Below are 21,098 nucleotides of genomic sequence, written 5' to 3' on the forward strand. Positions count from 1 at the left end.
TTTACGATCAATTTTTAATTTGAGGAAGTTCTATCTCTCTACGACGGAAACTCATTTATTTTCAAAACTGTACTTAATAAAACTTTTTAGAATATGCTCGATGAAATTAATTCTTTAATTAGTTAAAATTTTCAGTTTTACACAATTGAGCCCATTATTTATTCGCATTTAGAGTACGAGTAAAAAGGAATCGTAAGTTTTATCAATTAAAAGAATATTTGGGAGAATAAAAATTGAGTTTTTTTTTCTCCTAAATTAATGATCCTGAGTTTTTGTTAAGATGAAATTCCAATTTGTTCGTTTGAGATCAGTCGCTCATGAGGATAACTTAATTTAAAAATAATTGAAACTCCTACTTATTGCAAAGAAACATCCATGAACCATTACTTTCCAACACCTCATCATTTCTTAAATACAAGATGACAATATTTTATATTAAGTAAGCTAAAATTATTTTCACGCAATAAAACTTAAATTATGCTTAACATTTCCGTTTATATCGCATGATAGTACGCTTTTACTCTGTTTTTAACTGCTCATTTTTGACTAATGTTTAGTGCTACATATAGCACGGGATCATCAATTGTGTCATCAATATACACAAAAGTAAATTGAACTACCTACGTACTCAAATTTATGTACTAAACGACTGCATAATTATTTTTTACTTCCACTTTTTGTATCAATGTGTATTTTTAATTTTTTTGATTATGTGACTATTAAGGGAAGTTTGACAAACATATATTCTGAAAGGATTGCTCACTTCCCTTTTGGGAGGACTCCACTTAATTTCATTTGATGATCTAGTAATTTGCACACTGCATACAACATTTAATTAAATTTCAAAAGAAATGCTTTTGATTCAAATGAAAGAAGCTTTTTGTTCTTTCCTTTCAATCAGTCATTTGAAGTTTTACCTTTTAAGTCATTATTCTGATTAAACTAAACGCAACTAAATATTGCATTTCTCATTTCTTAGTAAACTTATTAATATACTCAGTTCATCTATATTTTCCTTAATTATTTGTTGGCCTTTATTTTATCGCAACTAAAGTACATTTTATTTTATTAAATCAAAATCAATGAAATTGGGATCTTAAAAAGGGAAATGTGGTAGAAACCAAACCAAATCAAGTATTTTGAGGTACCCCTGCCAAAACTAATATCGAAAATATGCGCAGTAAGGAAATACATTCCTAAAATATTAAGAAAATGACCAGCAAAAAAAAAAAAAAAAAACAAAAAAAAACAAAAAACAAAAAACAAAAAGTGAAGAATATGTTTGTCTTCAGATAATAATTAAAAACCAAAATAATTTTACACATCAAGTGATGTAGGTAATTAGTTCACAGAATTCCAAACAACTGTTGTATCATTGAAATTAGAGACTTTTTTTGAAATGTTTTAACAAACTTTATATACACAGTCCAGTCACATTAATGTGACCACCACGTACTTTCCACGTCAGAGTTAAAAAACCAATCACAGAAGGCAGGTGGCAGCATAGTGCAGTTAAGCGTATATAAAGGGTGTGTGAGGACTTCGGAAAACATTTCAATCGTTGGCGTAATGCAGAAACGAAGCGATTTATCCGACGTCCAAAAGGGCATGATCATTGGCTTTCGGGTCAAGGGTGGAAGCATTTTCGAAACGGCTGAGTTTGTGAACTGTTCGCGTGCCGCCGTGGTAAAAGTGTACCGTGCATGGCAAAATGAGACTGTCCAAAATCAGCGACGTGGCAAATGTGGTGCACCACGGGCCATAGATGACAGAGGCGAACGACGGTTGCGGAGATGCCTTCGGGCAGGTAGACGGGCTACCGTTGAGCATCTGAGCACCAAAATGAACCAAGGTCCTACCAAAAGTGTCTATCAAACTACTATTCAGCGAACATTGCTGCGTCTGGGCCTCCGAAGCAGACACCTGGTTCGTGCACCTATGCTGACTGCTGTTCATCGACGACGAAGGCCAGAATTTGCACGCCAGTACAGCAGCTGAACGTCCACTGAGTGGCGACAGGTAGCGTTTTCAGATGAATCGCGTTTTATGCTCCATCGGACAGATGGACGTTGGCGTATAAGGCATGAAACCTCTGAAAGGAACCACCCTGCAACCATTGCGGGAACGGTCCAAGCTGGAGGCGGGAGTATTATGGTCTAGGGAATGTTTTCCTGGCATTCTCTGGATTCACTGATCATTGTGGAAGGCACGATGGATCAATACAAGCACGCATCTGTCCTTGCGGGCCATGTCCACCCCTACATGCGCATTGTTTTTCCTCAGGATGATGGCATCTTCCAGCAGGACAAAGCGAGGTGCCATACAGCTGCCAGTGTACGTGCGTGGTTCGAAGAGCACCAGGATGAGTTTACCGTCCTCCCCTGACCAGCAAACTCACCTGACTTAAACCCAATCGAGCATCTGTGGGACCATTTCGATCGAGTTGTTCACGCCATGGATCCTCAACCGCGTAATCTAGCGCAGCTGGCCACGGCATTAGAGTCGGCATGGCTCAACATCCCAGAGAACACCTTCAGGGACCTAAGTGACTCTCTTCCTGCACGTCTCGCAGCAGTCCGCTGTGCGAAAAGTGGTTATTCTGGCTTTTGACAGATGGTCACATTAATTTGACTGGACTGTGTAAATTAGATTGGTTGCTCCATAAAAGTAAATGGACAAGAATTTTCTCTACATTTTCTCAGAAGATATGTTGCATGTAGCTTCAACTTCATTAACACTGGAAAAGAAGATGTTGCAGCAATGTCCAAAACAAATATCATTACGCTCCCTCAACCAATGATCAGTAGAGGCACAGAAAGAGTTTCTTTGGAAATGAAATTAAACTGTGACATTTCTAGCAATCATAATCTTTCCTAATTCAAATTACAATAGCTGAATGATTTATTAGTATTTTTTTAGGTGCCATTGTTGCCTTTTAATAGCATCTCATTTGATATGTAATTGTTTCAGCAGCATTTTTAAATTTTTTGCCTCTCGTTAAAACTCTCTAAAATTGGGAGGTTAAAACCCAGTTTGAACACTCTAGAAAAATTACCATTAAAAAATTTATGTAATTTTAAAATAGAAAATAATAATGTAAAAATTTGTCAGACATCAAAAGGAAACAAAAAATGTAAGTTTAGAAATTTTCTTATTTTCAGAAAAAAAGAGAAACATGTATGTGTAAAATAAGGGTCAAATCTCCCTAGTTTCTCCTAAGCAGAAATAATTGAAAAGGCAGAATACGAAAGACTGTTTCAACAAGCCTTCTTTGAAGTGTTTCAACATTTCTCATACTACACTGTAGTGTACCTTATTTTAAGCCAAACATAGTTGTAAAAACATAAAAAAGTCTTCTATGAAAAAAAAAAGCCTTATTTTCCAAGAATTTCGTAAGATAACTACAGATAAAGTTTACATTATACCTCAAAAGTAAATCAATAATGTAAGGAACACAAAAAATGTACTAACCTTGCTTCAACCAAAAAAAATAATAATAATAAAATAGATAAATAAAATAAATACATAAATAAATAAAAATACTATCTGCCCGAAAATATTGAGGACCTAGAATCCTGAAATGAATAATTACTTTGCTTAAGATACAATAGATAAATATTACCATAATTTAATGCTTTTTTATATATATATTTATCAACGCAACTGTTTCAACATGCAGCCCATGTTCCAACATGCCCCGCTCTCCACTTATATTAATGATAGAGACATTAACATAGCAAGACTGTAGTTAAAAAATAAAATAGTTCAAATTATCTAATTTTAGAAACCGGGAAAATAATCCCATTCCTCTTTTTCAGTTTCTTATTTGATTTGTCTGCTTTCTTTGGCAGGTGGAAAGTAGGAAAAATAAATAAATAAATAAATAAATAAATATATATATGTATATATATATATATATATATATATATATATATATATATATATATATATATATATATATATATATATATATATATATATATATATATATATATATATATATATATATATATATATATACTACTTTTTTTAAAAAGTAGTGCGCTACACTACAAACTGCTCAAAAATGTAGCTACTACAGTAGCGTCGCTACTTGTAGCGCGCTACTTCCAACCACTGTATGTAATATATATATATATATATATATATATATATATATATATATATATATATATATATATATATATATATATATATATATATATATATATATATATATATATATAATTTTTTTTTGTAATTTTAGAGCATATAGTATGCTTAAAATAATCTAATAAATTTTAAATATTTATTGAAATATTTGTTTAATTATGTGTGTAATTAAATGTTTGTTTAAATATGTGTGCGGTGTGTGCGTTTTTATTGACTGTATATTACTGTTAATATTTATATGCACATTATGCGTCACAAAACACTGTGTCTTTTGATGAAAAAGCAAAGATCCCGTGACATATCGTCACCACAGAGCAACAGTAAGATATCTAATCTCAGAGATAACACTATGATATCTTACTGTCGCTCTGAGGCGACGATATATAGTTTCTTTCTTCTACTTCTTTTTTTTTCTTTTCTTTTTTTTTTTTTGAGTTTTAAATTCTCAGAAAAGCGTTCAAGGTTGAATAGTTAAAGTTTATCATATTTTTATGCAAAGTTGAAAGTTATTTTTTTTTTGCGCCTCAAATTAAAAAGAAAAAAAAAAGTTTTTTAATAATAGTTTACAACATACTTCGAAATTTGCAAGAATTAAAACATGTGTGGGACTATGAAACATTGGAAAAGTGAAACAAATTTAATTGGAAATTGACATTCAGCAAATATTTAACTAAAATCACAAATGTATTTACTGCTTCAAAACCATTTATGCTCCACCGGTCAAAAACTCCCGCTCTAAAAGCTTTACTGTATTTACTATGCAGCCTAGTGTTGATTTCTACCTTGAAGTTCGCGTCAAGCAAACACCGTTCTGCATCTGCGATTGTTTACTGCTTTTAATATTTCATTTTGCCAGCGCAAATATGATTTACGGGATTTTTGCCACTGTTGCGCTCGTTTATAATCAAACATGGATGTCATAAAATCGTAGCTGTGGTTTACTTTCAACAAGTAGAAAGCGTTACTTTCGCGGTCATTTCCTTTGATTCTGAGGAATATCACTTTTCCAGATTAGATCTCTGTCAGCATTTTCACTATTTTACTGGCAAAGGGTGAAAATTCGATTTATATGAGTATACACATATCCAGTAAGTAGGATATCAAACATTTGAATGTGCCTTCTTAGAAATTTTAAACATTTGAAAGATAAATGATACAGAAACTAACAACAACTAATTAAGCGACAAATCTCCCATTTTCGGAACCTTCGATTAAGATTTTTTTCCTCATCAAGTAATTAAGATAGCATTTTGAAATTATTTTAAATTTAATGACTGAGTACTTAACTTTATTGGTAATTTTTACCAAACGAATTGGAATGTAAAATTAAAAAAAAAATTCAATTTCACAAAACTTTTTCGTTTTTTTATTACACAGAAAGAAAATTTTCTAAAAATTATTAATAGGAATGCAGAAAATTAGTAACATAGAATATGAAGCTCAATGGAACTTTTTTACAATCACAATAAACAGGGTCAAGAAAAATAATTTAAAGGAGTTTTATAGCAGTTTATTTACTGAAGTCCCAAAAGGGGAGACTTGGCGTGTTCTGAGTAGCAGAACAAGTCATGGCTAATAGAAATGGTCTTCACCCATTTTGCAAGAAATAACTCTCCCTCATTATTTTTTTTCCTGTTTTAGCCACAGCCCCTTTGTATTTTCTCATTTTAAACACTATTTTGTTGTTCAAGGTTAAGAGCAAGTGCTTTTATCAAAATAAATAACATTCCATTCGTTTCGAAGAAAGTTCTGTAAAAACAGGGGTGCCAATCCTCCCAAAGGAGGATGACGCATCTTTCTGAATTTCTACACAGCACGGAAGAGGCTCCCCTAAAATGAAATCAACGATCGCTTTAAAATTATCCCCCTCCCCCTAAAAATGTCAGTAGCTCAGTCAGCGCCATGCGCCCCTCCCCCATGAGGGCACCCCTGAAATAAATACGATAAAGTCTAGGTCAGTGACTTTCAATGAGGGAGGCTGGATTTCAATAGAGAAATTTCAATAGAAAAATGTTCTGTTTTTTGCATTTTTGAATTTGCCACAAGCATTAAACAATATGGAAATAATATATTTTACCCTATTACAAGAAGATGACTGCAGTATCACTTGTTTGTGAACCGCCAGATTCTGTTCGGATACTTGAGAAGAAAAAGAAAATAATTGAAATCGTTTAACTCACAGATAATGCAATAACTGTCTCAATTTGCATTTTTACAATTTACTGTAATTAGTTGGATAAAATCGGTGAAGCTAGAAACATTGCTAATTCCTCAACTTGAAGCATGCAGGCCATTGATCTCTGAAACCGTTATGATGTTGTAAATCATTTCAGCAAACATGTTGTGAAGCAACCGAAACCCAGACTGTGAAGAAACCCTTGCCTATAATAAAACAAAATACACCGTTAGGCAGCCCACACACATACATTAGTTCCGTTTTATACGAGTCTAGTGCTTCGGGTCATTGTCATTTCCTGTTACTCGACCCTCGACATGGTTACTTGAAGAAACCTACCATTTTTCTTTTTGTATATGGAAAACCTAAAGATTTTCGCTAAAAGATGTGTGAGAAAAGTTCCGTTTCGTACACAGATGAGGTAGTGAGAAACAAAAGGATGCAAGTGGACATTGTCAAGTTTTGAGTAAAACGCGTTTAAAGATAACATCCTTGGTACGCTTTCGTTGATTTTTTTTTCTAAATCACGCCGTATAGCAGCAACTACCAGGGCTACTAGTACCATCTCTTGTCCCAAGACAGAGGAGAGGTTCACCTACCATGTGTACTGGTTATCTCCAAATTTTTAATTTTGCCACTTACATCCCTTTGCTTCTTACTGTCTCAAATGTATAAAAAAAGAAATGAAAACCAGGCCTGGATCAGCGTACCTTCAGAGCGAGTAGGGGGGGGGGGGAGGTACGTCCTTAAGTTACCCAACGGCTCAAGAATTTGAAAAAAAAAAAAGAAAATGACTAGCACTAAGACTTATTTAAGTTGCAAATATACACTGCTGGGCTCTGGAACTGGCCTCCAAATATTTTGTTGCAGGGGGAGGGGGGGGGGGGGCAAAATTTATAGATCCAGACGTCACGAAAAATTACAAGTTCTATATTTTAAAGCTTGAATATGTTAAATATGTACTTAAATTATCAATAACTAACTTCATTTATTACATAAAGATGATTTTAGGGTTTTCTAACTGGATTTAGTCAGATATTATTCAAGTATCAAAATAGTGGCAGGGATATATAATGTTATCCCTACTAAACGCCAAGTCTCCCATTTTGGTAACATACAGTATATCCTAACTTAATAAATATTTTTTGGAAAATTTCAGCTACACATGATTAGAGACGTGTATTGAACCTCAAAACATATGAAAACTTAAGTATTTTCAATGTGGTTCATGTAGCGGCGTTTAATGGGTTTAATATTTTACGTCAGTGATTTAAAAATATACATCAGAAATGAAAATTAAATTATTTAAAGTTGTACCGAGGGTGGTCAAATTATTATACTCAAACTTTTCTGCACTTTGTGTCTTATTGTTTTTTATTGTTGTTACATAGTTTTACTATTTGAACATATTTTACAGTTTATTTAAAAAATTAAAAATTATTTTGGCAACAGTTTATTTTTTGTTTTGTTTTTTGTTTAAATATTTTAAATGTGACAGACGTCAGCGTCAGTGTCCGTTAAAATTTCAAGTTACAAGCTACTTCTTATGAGTGTGATTTTCAGAAAAAAATAACGATATTTTATATAATATTAGGTAACTCAAGTAGCCATGTCATGCATTAAAAGCATGCCACGCCGCATCCAAGCCGTGATAGCAGCAAAAGGTGAAGTTGCTGACTATTAAATATTTTTTTAAGCTATTTACAGCATCGATCCGAAGATACTTTACGTTTAATATGTTGAATTCACATTTTAAATAAACTTTAAAACGTTTTCAAATAATAAAACTATGTAGCAACAATAAAAAAACAATAAAATACAGAAAACTTTGCGTATAATAATTTGATCACCCTCTGTATAAAAAAATATCTTAAATATCCACTTCACTATTTTAAATAAACTTTGAACTGAGTTATCAACAAGTTTCGACTTATTTTGTGTGTGTGTGTGTGTTTTTCGAGAAGAAAAATCACTATTTTAGATTACTTGCTTGAAGCGAAGATTGAATGCATCGTCTTAGATAACTGCAGCAGCAATTGTATAAAAGAAAATCCATTTATTTTATCCTACAAAATCTTCAAATATATTTTATCCAAAAAAGCACTTATTGAGACAGGTGTTCGATGAAATAGCAAAAAAGTAACAGGAAACGAACGATATTTTATTCCATTTTCACACTGATTCTTGAAATTTTTTCCCGCTATCTCTTAAGTTAAATTCATTTTCTTGAGAAGAGCAGAAAGTGCTTTGTTATTGGGCAGATCAAAATCTGTAAATTGCAAATTTGACACTTCTGTCAAGCCTTCTCAGAAACTAATAGTACGAGTGAGTTATTTAATGCGTCTCAGGAAGCTGTTTTAGAGAACATGGACGGGATATCGCATGTCATGTATACATGAAAATAAAGTGATTTTTTTTTTTTTTGAGAGATATTTTGTTTTCCTAGGTTCTTTGTATTGTTTTTCAATTTAAATCATCATAAAATATTGTATATGTGATATTCACTATTTAATTTTTTGTAAAGAAATTATCTGATATTTTTTACGTTTTAGGGCTATGTTTATTTCTTACTTAACTTAAATATTTCCTGCATTTTTAACTCCAAAAACTCAAATTTTATGCAAGAGCTCATTTTTCAAAGGTAAGTATTCCAACTAAATTAAATTCCCTCTCACATATAATTTTGACTTGTAATGATAATAATACTGACTTAAAATAATTCAGTGGCACTAGACCACCGCAGCTTTGGTTAGGCCTGTCTAGAGCTTAGAGCAGGAATTAAAACGGAGGGATCAAGTCCAATCATTGGCTTAGTAATAGCTGACCCAAGACCTCAAGTCACGTGACTCAACAACGACGAAAGAGTGGCACGTTTTGCGTGAAACAAGCGAAAGAAAACCTGATTTCTTCTAGTGCTTTGCTCTAAAATCTATCAAAAGACTTGGAGTCTTGTCTTCACGAATGAAAATCTCCACTCCCTCCATTTTATCTCTTCTCAATGGTCATGACCAGCGTTTCTTATCGTGTGTTCCGCGGAACCTCAGGGTTCCATGCAGATCACTCAAGGGTTCCACGAAACTTGCAGTCTTTTTTTTATGTTCAAATTAGTCACTTAAAAATAAGGGTTGAGTGAAGAGTTTAATAAATATTTTCCGAATGAACATCGGAGAAAATATTAATTTAGTGGAAATAAAGAACGGATATTGCAAATGTATTGCATACAATTATGTCACTTCTATTATGATTCTTATTGAAATACAATTTGATCTTTACTTGCACCAGAAATTTAGATTAATGCCATTCGTTGAAACTATGGGACAATTTAAAAGATGAACGTTCTCCATTGTCACGATATTTCATGTTCGCACTTTTGTCACTTGCAATGTACATGTACGTATGTTCTCAACGTATCAGTTGACAAAAAAAAAAAAAAAATAAATAAATAAGGGTGCAACTTTTATCCAAAAAGTCAGGTATTAGAGATATTGCTGACATAAAAATTTTAATAGTCGTACCACTAAAATAAAAACTTTAAAAATTCGTTTAAAACGAGTTGGTTTACAGGGCGATTCTCGAAAAAATGTCCCTTGCGTAATGCTAAATTTTTAATTTTGTCTAGCTAACCAAAGCCTTTAAAAATAATGCTGTGGGATAATAATACATGCTTTAATATACTGTCAAAGCATAACAGTTAATCCCATAATTAATTAATAGGTACTTGAATAAAATAAAAAACTCAGCGTTATGCACGAGTCATTTTTTCGAGAATCGCCATACAGATGCTTAAAGAAACTTTGTGTTGAGTTTGAAATAACTTTATTTACTAACTTTATTTAAGTCAATAAATATTATTTTTGAAAAAATTAAACAAGTCCTTTTTTGCAAATAAACCATTCCTAGAATTTTGCACTAAAATTATACTGTTGAGGAACTACGGGTGTTCCACGAATAAAGTTGCCATACAAAAGTGTTCCACGTTTCAAAGTGATTAAGAAACGTTGGTCTAGACGTAGATATGACACCTCTCTGTATTTAAGTTGTAATTTTATCTTAGCTAAGTCTCTTGAATAGCTATAATTTGGACGTTAGATACATTAGTAAGGTCTAAAAAGTAATCCAGTTTAATCTTCATACCACGAGAAGACATACCATTGATGTTTGCCTGCAGCATTCTGAGTGGTGTACCATAAAAGATGGAAATGGAGACTGTATCGGACATATCATCTCGGACCTTCTAAGTTCGCCACATGTTCCTGATTAATTTGCGAGACGGACAATGCATCACGAACTGAATTAGTTGGGCTCATGAAAAAGGGAAAAGCTTCTGTTAGTCACCTCACAGTATCTGGAACACTCAAGAGCAACCCGGTGGAAAGAAGGGTAACTTGGCACCGTTCTTCGCCTGCATTCTTTAGCTGAGCATAATGGAGAAAACTTCAAGCCTTGGAAAACCCTACCAAGAAAATATACTCCCGACGTTTCTCATCCTCTCCAGGGTCCTCACCTCGCCCCGATAAGATATTAAACAAGACTTGCAAAGACGATATCCAACATTTATGTTTCTGGAAAATGAATATTAAGTTTCTATAGTGTTTACTCAATATTTGCTGTTTTTCTATGTGCATTTTTTAAGCAGTTTATCAAAGCATTCGTTCTAGAATGTATGAGTTGGTATCGAAAAGGTTTTTACGAAATTTTAATCGATTTCATTTGTTGACATTTGTCATTTGTTAGGATGTTCTATACTGTTGTACACTGTTAAAAATTCAGGAAGATTTTCTGGTAATTGTTACTGTAAAATGGCGGACTTAACACATCGCTGATTTTTACGGTAATTTATACCGGAAAAATAAGCGATCCCAGCTCCAATTGGTTGCTGTGGCCTACCGAGGAAACCGTAAATTTTTACAGTAACATTTGATTTTTACGGTAACAGTTACTGGCAACATATGGATGCCAATAACAATTACCGTAAATTTTCGGGAAAATTTTTTAACAGTGTAGTTCAAGTTGCACTCGAAAAAAATCAATCTTCTAACTGTTATGGTTAAATCATGTCTTGCGTCATGTTTTCTTCTGTTCTTCTGACTCCTAATTTCTGGTCTTCTCGTAAATTTAGCATTTCCCTTTCATCTACCTTTCTGCTATTTTATAAATGTGGAATCTCCTCTAAACTTATCATTCCTGTTGAAGACGAATGTTCATAATTGAGATTTCTCTGCTTTATTGCCCTTCGATTTTTTTAAAAAAATAAAAAACTCTCAAATGCAATTTCGATGAAATTTCTTCACAGAAATGTTTCACATAAAGTAAATTAGGGGAGACCGGGGTTAGTTGTTACAATATTTTCAATATTTTTTTAACAATGAACTATTTTAAATATTTGCATGTGTGAAACTCTAAAATGCATCTAGATTGTTTAACATTCCTTACATATATTTTTAAAAAATGATTAGAAGCCACTACTACAAAATATTTAAAGTCATTTGAATATATGTACATTGTAACAGCCTACCCCACCACGGGGCTTGTTGTTACACTATATGGGGTTCGTTGTTACATGAGGTATATATAAGTAATAAAATTAACCTTACACATTTCTGTATTAGTCTGTTACACTTTTAAAATTTTTAACCACGTTAAAAATTAAAAACTTTTTGGTTTTATAGATTTACGTCATTAATGACTTATTCTGATGAACTATCATCATCATAATCATTGTCATTATCAAACTTAGCACATTGGTCATGTGCCCATTCCTCACAATTACGACCTTGAAGCGATTTAGTTGGTTTTCTGGATTTTGAGTACGGTTTAGCGCACTCTATGCAGAACCTGTCTTCATCATCTTCATTCGAAGGACGCGTTGTTTGGACGCACCTTTCACATTTTTTTTTTGTCTTTGTGTTTGTTGATTTCATCTTTGTTAGAGACAATTTCCTTTTCACAGATTTTCGGTTCTCAACTTTGGCTTGCAAAACATATTTCACTGGTGTATCTGTTAAATTGGCGTTGACCTATTGTTTCCGCTTGCGGACCATCTTCACTTCTGCACTGTCTGCAGCGTTAGAGAAAGACGTACTTTCAAATAATAAATTTAATAATTTATTATTATGATTACTGATTCAACCATAGCATCAAAACAATAACTAAAATCATACAATGAAGGAGATCAGAATTGTTATTATTATTATTATTATTATCTTCATCCAACTACGATATTTTACATGAATTAAATCATGCAATGAAACAGATCAGAAATACTACTTACACCACTCTCATTTTTCATTTTACTGCAGAATCTCTGTAGTGTCATGAAATTTATTTCGTATTCTTCGGTTTCCTTTCGTAACGAACTATCAGGGAATTACTTCTTTAGTCACATCTAGGTATGTTTCTTTAGGTGTTTTGCCTCTATCCGTCGTGTTTTTATAGTCCCCCGCCATATCACCTTTAAAACGAAAACAGAATATTAAATTAAAACTTGCATAGGGCAAGTTTTTTTTTGTAACAACTAACTCCAACAAAACTGCAAAAACTTGCCCCATATGACGGCACTTCAAATCATGGCATATATTACTGGTATTATATCTTTGCAGAAAACTAAAAGTTTTGCGAGGTATAGAAATCAATAGGTTATCTGCAACGGCTTCTTCACAAAAAAAAAAAAAAAAAAAAAAAAAAAAAAACGAGCTGATGTGTGCATCACATGACTTCCTTTTACTCCAATTTAATGTCATTTTCTCATTATTGGTAGTTTTAATATGATTCAATAGTTTACTCTCTAAATATCACCAACAGTGGCGAAATTGAAACCAGATTTTAAAAAAATAAAGAAATAAAAAAAAAAAATCGCAAAATTTGTCGCCAAGTTGGTGACAAAATTTGGCGACCAAAAGACTGGCGATATATCGCCAAGTGTCCGCCAAATTATAACACCACTTGCGTTTACATCGAAATTAACAATGATTTCCCCCCAAAAAGGAGCAAAAGACCTCTTTTGGAGCATACGAATGCAACCAAAACGGAAGGTGCACAACTTGACCCCACTAGGAGTCTGCGTAGCAAATTTCAACTTTCTAGGACATTCCGTTCTTGAGTTATGCGACATACATACACACATACACACATACGCTCATACGCACATACATACGTACATACAGACGTCACGAGAAAACTCGCTGTAATTAACTCGGGGATCGTCCAAATGGATATTTCGGTTGTTTGTACGTTCCTAGGCACATATCCACGTGTGGTGGAGTGGAAAAGAAAACTCAACATTCATTTGGGGGTGAGCAAAATGGAAATTAAGGTCGATTTTTGGGTGAAAATTTTTTCGCGAATACAATACTTCTTTTTTTTTTTTGTAAAAGGAAGTAAAAAAGCGGAAAGAAAAATTACTTCCAACAAACACACCACCGTTTCTCTTGAGCACTATCCCTGCTACTGGCTGCAAGCACTCCAGTGACCGCCAGGGAATGCAGATGAGTGAGTGCTATCATCTAATGCAAGGAAAGACAGTTTCTACTGGTGGTTAATTTTAAATTCTAATGTAACAATTTACCCCGTGTAACAACCAACCCCGGTCTCCCCTACATAAGGCTTAAAATGCAACTAAAACCTTCAAAAGTTAAAAAATTGTTAAGCAGTTGAAATTAATGGTGTTATTTATATGTTTAGATCCTAACTATGTTTAAATACGTGAAATATACCGCCAGCTCAGTCATTTCCAACCGAGGACTGCAGTTTCGTGCTTATTAGCACTCATCAGCCCGGCATAGGAAAGTGACTGAGCTGGAGATGGAAAACCTCTTAAGGAAGTGAAGAGTGCGAAACAAACTGGTAGCTAATATAGAATTAGCAGACCAGACGAGTGACCGAAGCAATGGTTCGGTTCAACTCGAAGATCGAACGCAAGGCAAGGTATATTCAGTAATTTACTGAATATAACTACGTTTATTTAATTTTAACATTTTTGGTTATTAAAGCTTACTTGCGACACTCATTTGTTTTAGTCCGAAGATAAATCATATTACGTTCGTTTAAAAGGAATATAAGAAAAAAATTTTGGAAAAAAATAGAACCGACTTCAAAATTGCTCTAAAAAGGGAAAAATAATTTTACTCTTTAAACACCATCGATAATACTTTTAAACATAATTTTTGAAGTTGGCGCAAAAACAAAAAGTAAAATCCAGTGTAACCATGCTTCGTTCATATTTTTTTCAGAAAATCATCCAAAGTTAGAAACGAAACATTTATATCGTTACTCAAAGATGCTATTATCAATGCATAATGTATGTGGTAGTAAAGGAACTAGGCCTGGTAAAATTTATAGTTGTAGTTGAATTATGGCGGTGAATGATCTGTTCTATCGTTTTTGCGCCAACTTCAAAAATTATGTTTAAAAGTATTATCGATGGTGTTTAAAGAGTAAAATTATTTTTCCCTTTTTAGAGCAATTTTGAAGTCGGTTCTATTTTTTTCCAAAATTTTTTTTTTCATCCTTTTTAGTGTAAATGTATATATTTCTGTAAAAGTAAGAAGTTACCATCATGAAACTTTACCCCTTTTTTTTCCTAAAAATGCTACATACTAAAAAAAAAAAAAACTATAAGCACATCTTAAACTTTAAGCGATTCACACTAAAAATGTATCTTTACCACTTGAGAAAATGCCGGAATTTTCCAGAATCGGAAAGATACAGAAATCAATAGAACATTCGAGAAACAGTAGAAACGAAATCTTAGTTACATTCACTTTGTCCTAGTCGGGATTTGAACCCGGGCTGCTCGCGTGGAAGGCGAGAATCCTACCACTGAGCCACCGTTATCCACAGAAGGTAAGCGCGAACTTCGTTACAGTATTTAATCATTTAATAGGGAAATTGCATGAAATTTATGGTTTTTTGCCCATAACTTTTTTTCTAAAGGACAAATATGGTCAAACAAAGTAATGGGACCTAAGTTGAGCCATCCCCTATCCATTAAAGAAAGAATCATCAAAATCGGTTCACTAGGTGAGACGCTGTGAGTGGACAAACAAAAAAAAAAAACATACATACGGTATGAACTGATAACCGCCTCCTTTTTGAAGTCGGTTAAAAATATTTACGAATATTTACTGAAATTTAATGTTTCCATCCATGCATACAATTAAGAAAGTAACGTAATTCTGACACATCTTCTGAAAGAAATTGTTTAGGTTTTTCTCGAGGCTAATTTTTTTTTTTTTTTTTGTTGGTGAAACTTTTGTCTGAGATGAAAGGTTTTTAGTACTAAGTAACGAAAAAAAACTCTGGTGTGATGTCGTCAATCCGTAATACTAACAAACTTTGAAATGTAATCTTTTGAAAAACTTTCTACTTGGGCACGATGTTGATTGATTTTTTTTAACAATTCGATTTCTTTCAAAACATATTTTTTCTCTCAAACGAGAAAAAACGTCATGAGCATATTTTGTCAGTGTAGAAATAGATTGCGTTCCTTCAGCTTAAAGAATGATAAATAGATTTTTGAAAAAGAGGGTACAAGTTTTATTCATTCATTTATTTATTTTTTTAGAAATTGACATCACTGTTTCGTTATAATGATTTTTTCTTTTTTTGCAGCAAAGTATTTTATCAACATCTGCGCTGTAAATGAAAAGGTTTCAAAAACAAACTTATTCCAAGTTGAATGTATTAAAAATTGATTTGTTCTGATAATAAATATTTTCTCTGTTTAAGTTATTAAGTATATATTGAGCTTAATGTTAAACAAAAATGGTACTAAAACATGTTTAGTATAAATGTGTGTATCAATGAGGCTATAAATTAAAAAAAAAAAAAAAAATGCGCGGTTTAAACAAAATATCTTAACGGGGATAAACATGCTTTTTGGGGCAGATTGTTTTTTTTTTTTTTTAAATTTGAATGTCTGAAAGTAAAAAAAGAAAATGAAAATCCTAAGCTATTGTGCTTGAGAAAAAGTTTTCCAGTTAAAGGAAATGTTGTTTGGTTTTACTTAATTTCTTAGTCTTGGTTCTGTGACACATTAGAAAACAGATAGATTAGCTCATAGTTTAATTTAGTGGTGGAAATTTTGTTATGTGGTTAGCAGAAATATAACTTACTGAAACGTCCACAGCTCAAAAACAACAGAAATTATTATTTCACACAATTCTTGAAAACATAGACTTAAAGTTTCTTAGAAGAATTTCGGAGATATTCTTTTGTTGATGTTTTATGTAATTATTTAAATGATCTGTTAGATCCTTTAATGTTTGTTATAATTAAAATGCGTGAAAAAAAAAATCAAATTCCTTCTGATACTATTCCTGCTGATTTTTATGTGAAATGACCGCCCTCAATCTAAATATTTCTTCTGCTTTCCCCCTGTAACCATCACTTTTGAAATTAGTATATCAGCCAATGATTTTCAATTTTCAGCAGTTTCATAGCCATTATTTCTATTTGAAGAGAAAGAAAGCAATATTTTAACAATTAGCATTTTTCTTAGGAGATAGAGAGGTGAAACAGTTCAAAGGCGTGAATAAGTTGGGAGACTCATGGGAGTATCCCCCAAAATATTTAAAAAGCCACTAGAAACATTATTTTTTTCCTAAGGGTTTCGGTTACAATTGTTCCACATAATTTTTAATGAAAAACCAGAGTATTGAACTCACTGCTATGTGTTAACACGTTCACGTTGTAAAAAAATAAATAAATAAAATAAAATATCTTTAAAATAGCGCAATTTGCACGCAAGTTGCACCGGATATCTTCAGTAAAAAATATCTTGCTTTATTTACCGTATTACCCCACACTATCCGTCATGCCGCAAAATTCGGGGGTCACCAGATTTTCAATAACACTTGCCTAGTTCTTTCCGGCATGCCGGGAAAATCGAAGGTCGGGAAAAAAATAATACTATAAAAAATACGTTCAGCTACAAAATGAATATAAGTTCTATACATATTTTATTAGTATTAACTAACCTGTGTGCCCGGCGTTGCACGGGCTACTTAAAAAATGAAAGAGCTGTTCAATTGATGTTTTTGTATTATTCTGACATCAGTTTCTAACGCGCTAAGGAGTAAATAATTACGCGTAATGCAAGGTTTGCAAAACACCGGTAGAGCATATTTTTGGCAAAAACCTCTTTAACGTTAATCATATTTATCAATAATACAAGTTATCAGTATTTTCAATTAGCACAAAAGATGAAAATATATGCATTCTCAACTATAATATGTGCTCACTTTAAACTGAATTAAATCTGATAGAATATATCTGAAATATTTATGTACAATTACAATCAGCTTTTTACATAAAATGACACACACTTTTTTGTTGATTACGGAAACTAAAGCACCAAGACTTATTAAATACCAATAAGCATTAATTTAATATCAAGCCATCAGATTCCAATTAAGCTTTAGTTAAAATCCTTAAAAACAATCTTTTTTGTTCAACTCTGTTTCACTTAAAGAAATCCAAACAATCTTAATTTAACGTGTTCTTTTAACGATACAAACTGTATTGCAAAAATCGAAACAGGAAGGAAAAAGAGATTTCTTACAATTCGAAAACTCACCCATGTGACGGAAAAAAGTCCAACAAAATAAACATAATTAGTCGTACATCCTAAATGTACCCAAATATGAGGCCGGTGAATGATAAACTTACACTTCAATCAATAAACATTACTAAAGAAACATTTTTCATATGCTGAAAAGAGTTAAGAACGTTGAATGTGAAAAAATAAGAAAGGACAGACGATAAATGTCCGAATAGAGCAACCAATTTTAAACTAATTAAAAATGAAATTCTCGATGGAAACGTTGTTTTAAGATTTGGACAGCCGCCAAAAAAATCTCTTTTGACACAATTATTAGAATTTTATTTGCTCACCCATATGCAAAATGGCAACAGGAAAGAAATAAAAATTCCTGAATAGCGTTATGTTAATTAACGTTTTAATTAATATCTCCGCTAATTAAAGTCGTACAATTATGAGATTGGTCCTATTGTTTTCTTTGGAAAATTTCGAATTGATCGGTATCTCGTTTGACTCCCGATTCGCAGTGGTTCTCGAGAAGATCGATCTTCAGACAGACAGACAGACAGACAGACAGACAGACAGACAGACGCGAACAGATTTTAATATTATAGTGGATAAACAGTTTAATTTTGTAAAAATATTTACTAACAATGTCATTTAGTATTTTAACAAGAAAAATATTGTTTAATAACGTACAATTTCATAAAAATTAAGTTAAAACTAAGTAAGCAAACATTTAAGTAGTAAGTTACCGCCCCCTAAACCAGTGCTAAAGAATTTACCATACATTCAATAAATAAAAATTAAACTTTCCTCTCTAAAAGGAACCTAAAATTATTTATTTAAAAAAAGTATGAACAAATCGCAGTAACGATGATTGCTTCAGTATTGACTACTTTATTGGCATATAATTAAATCGATTGATAATGACCTACCATAAATAAAAATCACATATTATATATGCAATACACAATTTTTTTGAAAGAAGGTTACTTTCTGGATTTTGATTTCTTACCGTGATTTGCTTTCTGATTGGAACTGAATGGGGCAATTTTCTTTTGTTTTGTTTCAAAATAAACCTCGATCCGGCATGCCGGAAACTTCGAATATCCCGGCATGCTGGTCAACCTGGCTTCTTTCCAGCATGCCGGATAATGCGGGGTAATACGGTATATTAATTCAAGTTGCATTCACATATCACAATCAACCCCTTCAAAACTAAACGTTCATTTTTGATAATTGTTAAGTATTTTATGGGGGAATGCCCCCATGAGTCTCCGAACTTGCTACAAATGTTCAGTCTTTTGAACTTTTCACCTCTCCAGCCCCTCATAAGAGTGTTAATCGATAATAGAATGATCCCTTTCCTCTCCAAATAAAACTAAAGACTTTGAAACACTCGAAAACTGGAAAAAATTAAAGGGAGAGGGGCATTTCCAAAAAGTGAGAGGTCATGAGAGGTAGGAAGACGGTGCTCTTATTTGAATCGATTATTTCAGAAAGGGCATAAGCCCCACTAATGCAACTTTTCAGGAATTAATAAAATAATTATTTCAGTCATTAATAAACTAAATTCTACTCAAAATTTTATAACTAATCTAGCCACAAGTAGGATTATTACCTCACCTTAAATTAATTGTCATTTTGTCACAGAAATTAACTAAATGTTTTTAAAAATTTTGGACTTTCTTCAATAGATATCGTGAAACGCTAGATTAGAGTGATGAAAATGTAAATCAAGTGAAACATAGTTGTTTCAAACTGATTTATGATAATAAAAAATAATATAACAAAGTGACAAAAATAGTTAATGAAGTCCGTACGCATAAATTGATTGTCTTAAGAAAATGCATCTTGTATTTCTCTCTTTCTTTCATCTTGTTTTTGTGAAATAATAAAGTCTGGCGTGAAAAGGAAAAAGTAAAAACTAACAAACTGTGAGAAAAAAAAAGTATAAGCTTCACATGTGTGAGAAAATATTCCTATTCATGAAGTACATGCTCCATGGAAATCGTTTTCTATCCTTCTCTTGTCTAGATTTGTGTATCAAAATCAATGTACATATTAGTATGATTATGTTAAAAATTGCACTGAATAAATCATCTTGATTTCTGTTATTACTTCCTGCAATATGAAAAATTTCCCTTTGTACTCAATATTGGTAAAGGTAGTTCAGCCGACAAGCGTTACTTTGCAGTATGCTCTTGAAAACAGTATGTAAAATAGGTAGCCTGAAACCGTTCCTTTGGTGTTCTATTGAATACTTGAACATCATGAATGTTGATAATGGAAAATATTTGTCGCCCAGTAGAATCTTTTTCCAAAATCTAAATTTGGGAGATAAGTCCTCTAAAAAATGATGAGCACTCTAGGCTTCCTTAAGAGGTTTTCCACTTCCAGCTCAATCAATTCCTATTTCGGGCTGATGAGTGCTAATAAGCACGAAACTGTTGTCTTCGGATGGAATTGGCTGAGCTGGCGGTGTATTTTACATATTTCAGTCTTAGCCCTGGCTATAGGGCGGTAACTTACTGTAAATAATTTAACTTTGATGAGTTTTTACAGTTATTGGGTTTGCTTTATTAATAACTGTGTAAAATACAAAAATTGCATTAAAACTTGCCTTGTAATTCAGATAATTTCTAAATATATATGTTTTAACTAGGCTGAATTGAAAAAGAACCAAAATCGTAACGATTGTATCTTAGAAAAATTTGTATTTAGAATTAAATAAGTTATTTAGTAAGCTAATAAACATATTCTTAGCTTTACAATCATTTAATGCTTGCACTTAACTGAAATTTTAATGCAGTAAAATCATTGTTTTGAAAGATGAAGCGGTTTAATAGTCACTGAAACATTACTTGCAGTGTCAAATGAAACTATTCCTTTGATGTAAGATCAAATGTATAAAGCTACTTAAACTAATTTGATTGGTTGATAATATTAATCTTACTTCTTTATTGAATACATTATTTACTTCATGCGTGCGAAAATGAAACATTTATATACAAAATAGTGGTAAAACAAATGCATTCATAGCGCCTAAAAATCCCATTTCAACCCAAAACAAAGCTTGAGTATGTGAAAATAAATTCATAAACGGATCGAAGTTCCACGAAATATTCTATGTTTAAATTCAGGTAGGTATAATTTATGACAATAGTATCTTTGAGTTTCTGTCATTGGAGTATATTTATGGAAATATTCTAACCCAAAGTATATTCA

Source organism: Uloborus diversus, chromosome 10, assembly GCF_026930045.1.
Source record: "Uloborus diversus isolate 005 chromosome 10, Udiv.v.3.1, whole genome shotgun sequence".
In the NCBI taxonomy this organism is placed as follows: Eukaryota; Metazoa; Arthropoda; class Arachnida; order Araneae; family Uloboridae; genus Uloborus; species Uloborus diversus.